The following is a 7771-nucleotide window of genomic DNA, read 5'->3' as shown; positions in this document are numbered from 1 at the left end:
TTTTCATAATAGTATATAGTTAAGGGAAGTAGTGTAAACTTGAGGGGAGGTTTAAGTCTTTTGCCCTATAGGGAATTGTAGAGGGATCCATGGTGATTGTGGACGGAGATGTGCAGGTTGTAATTCAAGCTCTGTAGGAGACCCATTGATCTCTTCTTTGAGGTTTGCTCCCCCGTCACCAAATGTAGTGTCGTCAAAAGTTTTCATGACGTTTAGTATAGTTTTTGTGACATTTTGCAAGGTGACATTTATTTGTTATTTTTGTGACGTTTAGGAAACCTTACGGAAAATCATTTTTAGTGACGTTTGGCAGACATCACTAAAAGATTCCAAGAGTCACCCAATTTTGATGACATTTATTTGTTTATTTTGGTGACATTTTTCAAACATCACAAAAAATATTTATTTTAATGACGTTTTCTGAATCGCCGTAAAACCTGTTTTGGTGACACATCCCCCTTTTTCTGAAACGTCACAAAATCCTGTTTAAACGTCACCAAAAATCTTGGTGGCTAAAACTAGCTCCACCTGTATATTTGTCATACCTAGTATAGAGCTTATGGTAACTTGCTTTTAAATCAATTATATACATTCATTTTCAACAAAAATCTTATATCCACCTGTATGTTTGTTCTATCCATTCAACAAAAATCTTATATCCACCTATATGTTTGTCCTATCCATTCAACAAAAATCTTATATCCATTCAAAATAAAAGATCATTAATATCATTAAAAATTGAAATCTAGTATTAAATAAAAGGTAATATATATTTACAATTGTTCACAATTTAGTCCAAATAAAATTAAAAGATCACAAAAAAAGGAAAATAGAACACTCATCAGAGGTGTTTTTCCCTTGCCAAAAATATTACAAAAAAAAAAAGTAAAACACTCATCAAAAGAGTGCCTTTCCCTTTCCTTTTCCCTTTCCCTTGCCTTTCCCCTTCTCCCCCTCTCTTGTAGACACTTGAGATGGCTTTTTTCTAAGCTCTTGCATCTGTTTCAAAACACAAAGAAATACAAAATTATTTTCACACTAAAAGATGTGAGAAAATGAAAAATAAATCAAACTTGTGATAGTTTACCGGATTTGGTGATGGTACTTCTGGAGTGGGATGAGAATTATCTCCACTTTGAATTGGAGGGGTTGCTAATTCATGTATCTGCACATAAAAGACAAAGTTAAGAAAATGTTTATTATTTTCATGCTAAAAGATGTAAGTAAATGAGAAATAAAACCCAACTTGTAATAACTTACCGGATTTGGCGGGGCTACTTCATGAGTGGGGTGGTAATTATTTCCACCCTGAATTGGAATATTTGCTGACCCATGGCTCTGCATCTAGAAGCAGTAAAAAATAGGAGTAAAATATTTTTCATAAACTTAAAAATGAATAAGAAAGTTGAAACTATCATGAAATTATTTGGTGACTGCCACTAGAAATATTGATCTTTAGCGGCAATCAATTAAAACTTCCGCTAAAGATCAAGCGACTACCACTACATAAGTGGCGCAGGCTGGGTAGGTTTTCCACTTTTCCTTTGTGCCTCTTCCTCTTCACGTTTCTTCTCTCTCTCTCTCTCTCTCTCTCTCTCTCTCTCTCTCTCTCTCTCTCTCTCTCTCTATTTGTATTCAATATGAGCCTACAGTGATGACTACTGCTAAATGGAAACTTAACTTGCTCTATAAGGCCAATGGAAGAAAAGGCAAGATCAAGACTTAAAATATTCTGTGGTTCCAAATAAACTTACCCTTCTTGTCATTCCATCAATGCAAACCTCCCAACCACCCAAGGTATTTCAGAACTGCATGTTCTAAAGTTGAAAACAGTCCCTAGGCCTTCTTGTCATAACTGCATGTCATTCCATCTAATGACATTACTCAAGTTTAAAGGGGGTTAGGGAATGATAGGTTAAGGCCCCTGTCAGAATAATCATGTCAAAGCAAACTCTAGGAGACTTGTAAAAAAGTATCTCAGCAGATACAAAACTAGAATTATTTAATATTGAATAAAGGAGCCAATGGACTTATTCGAACCAAACAAGAGAAAGAAATTGAATAATAGTTATCTCTGTGTTAGCTATTTCTGAAACAAAAACAAGGGAAACAGGCCAAGCTAAGCTAAGTCCTAGAATTATGCCTAAGGATGCTTTAGTCCAGGAGAGCCTTAAACAATGGGTCATTCCCAAGTAAATCCAGCCCAAGGTTAGCAACTCTGATTTCTCTAAACTTTGGATACTTGGCTAACTAGGTTCTCGTTTTCCCTCACTCCAAGCAAATCCCATGTCTCACTTTCCGTTCAACAGGTCTACTTTGCCTGTGTGGTTCTTTTCCTTATTTCTTTAATTCCTAATCCTTGATTAGAATAATAAAAATATAATATTTCAAATCAAATATGAAGCGGCATGGTTATTAGTGCAGTCAGAATACCCAAAGTTAGATTTAACTGGTGCATGCATCTTCATTTGAAAACAAGGCACAAAAATGAATTCTGTATTGGATTGATTGATAGTTACTAGACAGCAAAATGATCATAAAAAGAAGTGGTTAAAACAGTTAATAGTTTGGATATTCTGAAACACAAGTGTAATTCACAAAGCATAAAGACCATTGACCTGTTTGAGTTCTAAACAATACACTACTCTTGTTTTCGGTTTTGATTCATAATCCATACAGGTTGTCTTAGTTTTATTTGTGCATGTCCTTTTATGGGCAGATTACAGAACATTTAACATATAACATAAGAAAAAAAAAATAAAAAGCAGCTACTGCATGATAGATATCTTATAGAACATATAACAAAATTAGAGAAAAAAAATAATGATACAACTGATAATCTTTGAGGTTGAACAATCAACTATTTATAGAGTGACGAAGCAATAAGTCATTTGTATATTTTAGCATCCTCCATTTGTATATTTTAGCATTTTGAAGCTAAAATTGGGTGGAGGTAATAAGAAACAATTGGGCGGGGAAGAAAGCTGTAGAATCTAAAATGGAAGGGAAACAACTGAGAAAACTGGATTGGACAGAACTCCCCTAGGAAGAGAAAATTGTAAGAATAAAAATAGAAGCAATATCAATATCAACTACTAATTCTGCTACTATTTATCTGTTTGGTGAATAGGGCCAAGAGTCCATTACAATCCATGTGCAAAAAATAATGTGTTTTTTTTATCAGCAGTATAAGATTGTTAACCCCAAAACCTTATGCTCAAGAAAAAGGTTAGGTGGAAGCCACCAACAGAATTCTTAATAATGTAAGCATGGCACAACCTGCGGTATTAATGATAGGTGAACATAAGTCTACATATGATTAATGTCAGCCTGCTTCTGTGAAACCTCCTCGGAGAGAGTACACAACTCAACCTTATTGTTCTTCAAAATGTTGGTATTTTCATGGTGCCGTTCCAGGAACTCATTGGCAGACTGGATAATAGTATTTGTTTTCTCAAAGTTCTTACCCATTTGGCCAATTTCAGACAACCTCTGTAGAGCAACCACCTAGTTTGGCAACAAACCTTTGTTGTTTTTTAATTGCTCTAAATTTTGATTAGTTCCTGCATCTGACTAGAGTGTGTCACAGCAGTAAAGTCCATAGCAAGGAGACGACAAAGTGAAGTCTTGGCCCAATCAAATTCAATATTCTTATCTATAGGAACAGAAGATGGTTAAGTATCCAAACTGGTTGGTGCAAATTCAGATGCAATAAGATAATCAATAGTATCGAAAAGATCCGACATTGTAGCCATGTCAATAGTAGGCATAACCAATAGAACAGAATCCCTTGGAGGGGAATACTTAGGAGAAGCTTGGAGAGTGCTCTGTGCACAGGAGCTAGGGGAATCGTAACTGATTGATCAACCATTGTAGAAGGTCTAGAGAGTGAGTCCTGAGGATCCGGAGAAATATTCTCAGACCAGTTAGAATCAGCAATGCTTTGGGATGGTGGAGTTAACATGTGTTTAGGACAATGCATTGAAGGGGGTGATTCATCCAACTCAGAATCAATGATATCCACTGTCGCACCAGGTGATTTGGTCTTCATGAAAGTAGCAGAACGAGTGATTGGCCTATGCCAGTTTTCTGTAGGTTTAGGTTTTGAAGTTAGCTTTTTGATCCACTTACGATGAAGGGGGTGATTCAACCAAGAAATGATCTAATCTTAAGGTTCAATGCTAACTGGTCCAAAATAAATGCATGGTAGGTTTAACGAATAGCACAGAAACGCCATTAAAGGGATTAATAATCCAATGGATACAACAAAATAGCACAGAAACGCCATTAAATGCATGATAAGTTTAAGGAATAGCACAGAACACATACCTACACTTTGATTCAGCCGATATGATTTTAGGTTTTATATTTTTTTGACTTGAATATGCAACGGCACCTCCTCTGTTTGCATTCGCCCTTCTCTTTGTTCCATCTGTATCTTTATCTCTGATTTCTCCTTTTTGGACTTAGAATGCAGCAGCAGCAGCACCTCCTCTATCTCAGCAGCGACAACTCGTCTCTCTCTCTCTCTCTCTATACTCAGCGGTACCTCTTCTGTCTCGACAGCGGCAACTCCTCTCTCAGTAGCGGCACCTCCTCTGTCTCGACAACGGAACCTCCTCTCTCTCTCTATACTCAGTAGCCAACACCTTCTCTCTGTACTCAGCGGCCAGCACCTCCTCTCTATAGTCTCCTCTCTTCTCTTGGTTTTCTTTCTTATTCTCCTCTCCTTCGTTCTCTCGGCAGCCGCACGTCCTTTGTAAACCTCACTCTCTAAACTTCCCTTTCTTTTCCTTCATGGCGCGCGTGGGTGAATGCTATTTTAATTAATTTTTTTAAATAAATTAGGATACGGTCTTAGGTGTGGGCCGGGGCAAGGTCGGACATAGAGTGAGGTTGTGGGTGTGGCCTGCGGCAGGGTCGGGCATCCAAGCTTATTCATACTAGAAAGTAATAAATTAATTATTTTTGTCTCGAACTAATAGGACTGTAGGATTTATTTTTAAGTATGGGTTTAGGTAGGCTTGATGTCCGAAAATTCGAAGCCCGATTTAACATTTGATATGATTATTTCGGATTCACATGATGTATTTATGCGATTACAGTGGATTGGATTCAGATTTGAATATATAAATTTTATATAAATATATTTAGAAATGTAAAAGTATATTCTATATATTGTATAATATATGAATTTATATATATAATAAATTTATTATGTTATATTGATATTAATTTATTATATATAAATGTTGAAAATAAATAATTTTTTTTATTTTTTTGATATTTTAGAAAATTTATAGTAGAATTGGATTAAATTTGAATAAGATCCAAATCAATTAGGATTTAAATTTAAATTCGAGTCTTTAAATCCAATCAGATTCCGGAGCGAATTCAAATCTTGTCTCTTAATAATCGGATAGGATGCAAAAGATCCAAGCCTCTTTCTATTACAACTCTATACTTAGGTGAGGCAGGGCATCGAACCTTACCCTTATTAATTAATTATTTTTTAGACTTGAAATAATGGCAACTTAGGATCGAGTTCCAAATGTGAGCCTAGGTAGCATTTGACATTCGGATTTACCCATCTTAGAAATTTTAGGGTATTTGACCCGTCCTAACCCAAATATATAGGTAGGAATGGCAATGGGGTAGGGTAGGGTGGGTCAGGGCTGGGTTTTGATTATTATATCTCTGACCCCAAATTCAAATGCCCACCCCGTCCTTGCCCAAAACCTTAGTAGGCTAAGATATCCTAACCCCATCCTTGTCCTTTGTAAGGGATGAACCAAAATCTAAAGTGGATTTCGGGAGGGGGGAGAGAACAAATATGGATTGACCATTCAAAGGGGCCAACCATTAGTGTAGGAAGTGGAGGAGGGGGAAAATAGACTTTCAAAAGTATGGATTTCTGGGGCATAGGGGGGCCATGGGTCCCTCGGCTTCACCCTTGATAATTCACCAAATAAGAGACTTGATATTAGTAGAGCAACAAATACAAATGTCAATGGATTAGGTGTAGGTAGGGATGCAAATAGATTGGATCAAATTTGAATTAAGGTATACCTAAATCCAATCTAACACCATTAAGGGGAGATTCGATTGTACTAGATCTCATAAACGTATATTTGAATTCGAATTTGATGAGACCGTTGAATATCCAGATCTGATTTAAATAAATAAATTATTAATATACAAATAAAATATAACAATTTAAATAAAGAAACACAAAAATACAAGTATCTTTTCAACTAATTTGGTCATATATATACATTTTTTTTATAAAAAAAATAAATAATATATATATTTACAAAAATGAAACATAAATAAATAACATATATAAATGTATTTATATAAATAAATAATGTATTTAGCAATAATAATAAATTTGCAAAAATTTTTACAAAAAAAATGGTGACATCTCTACCTAATTAATTAATTGAAAACTATTCATAAAGTATAAATTGCGAATTGTTTCACAATTAGAGAACATTTTTGGTGACGTTTGGTAACGTCACCTAAAAGGTGGAACGGAAAGTACTTCGTGTGATGCTCTATTTTTGTGACGTTTATAGATAAACGTCATTGAACATGCTTCGCGCGATTTGGCGGTAAAACCCGTGATGGCGGGAGGTGTCAGTTACTGACATTTGTCGTAAATGTCACTATGCGTATAACGTCAGAAAAAAGTCAAATTTTAGCAACGGTTTAGAAAACTGTTGCGGAAAGTGAGTTTTTTCTTGACATTGCTACTTCACGTCGCAGATACATAACTTTAGGTGACGTTTTTTCTAAACGTCACAAATATCACGTCGTCAAAAGCCCTGTTTGGTAGTGACAGAGGTTACTTGTCAAGTTTCTCTCGTTGCACAATTTGTTGCACACACCTCCATGTGTATGGTTAAAAATGCTGAATTGGACGAGTCTGGATATGGTAGGCACATTAGTTAAGCACCATGAATGAACAAATAGTTATATAACACATATCCCAGTTAATGTGTCTACTACATCGGGAGCCGAATTCAACTCCAATTGACTGTTAGACGTGGCATTTGATTACTGTTAAAAGAGAAAGTGGAAATGGAATTCGAAAAAGGTTTTAAATTTATAAATCTCAGACCAATTTCCTTAAATAGGCATTATGATAATTATATCAATCCTAAAAGCAATGATACATCCATAATACCCTTGGGTTTCAGTCATTTTTTTTAGGTTCGAAATCCCTCTACCTAGTCTAGAAATACATTTCAACAGTTATCAAATGGACATAAAATTCTTCATCGAAAGATTTTATTGCATCGGATTATTTATACTGTTATGTTTGTCTTGCGACTGTCTCACGTAATTGCATATTTGCATTGTCCTTTTATCCGAACAAAAATAAATAAAGCCAAAACTTATAATAATAATAATAAAGAGTAGGGATATGTGTTGTATTTCCACATTCAAATACATTAATTTAGGGCCCGCTGTGTAAATCAGTTGGTGGTTGGTACTTGGTACAGAACATCAATTCAACATCAGCTGGAATATTTTGATCACCAACGACGTTTTTCGTTAAAATTCAATAATAATTTTGGAGGCAATAAGGCAAGGGAAACATCAATCTACCAACCCTTTCAGGAATCAGGATGCTCGTTCTTCTTCTGCACATTATTCTCTTGGATTTGGATGCAAGCGACCACGTGGTACGTGGAGGAGCTCCGCACCCCTTGGACATATAAAACATGGCAACGCATGCAAATACGACTTCCATAGCATGAAGCCT

At 35.6% G+C, this 7771-nt stretch overlaps 1 long non-coding RNA gene across 1 annotated transcript; it reads right to left on the bottom strand.

Annotated features, from left to right (window-relative positions):
* Nucleotides 1–682: 682 nt before the first annotated feature.
* On the bottom strand, nt 683–4904 carry LOC148881130 (uncharacterized). The gene is made up of 4 exons (XR_016104755.1): nt 4330–4904; nt 1261–1344; nt 1088–1165; nt 683–999 (listed from the first exon to the last, which is right to left on the bottom strand). It is a non-coding gene; the product is annotated as an uncharacterized LOC148881130 (long non-coding RNA).
* Nucleotides 4905–7771: the final 2867 nt, after the last annotated feature.

The sequence above is a fragment of the Nelumbo lutea genome, chromosome 1 (assembly GCF_056320005.1).
Source record: "Nelumbo lutea isolate HS-2025 chromosome 1, American lotus-T2T, whole genome shotgun sequence".
NCBI classification, from domain to species: Eukaryota; Viridiplantae; Streptophyta; class Magnoliopsida; order Proteales; family Nelumbonaceae; genus Nelumbo; species Nelumbo lutea.
Note: the sequence above shows the minus strand (reverse complement) of the source record. Positions and strands in the feature narration are given on the sequence as shown.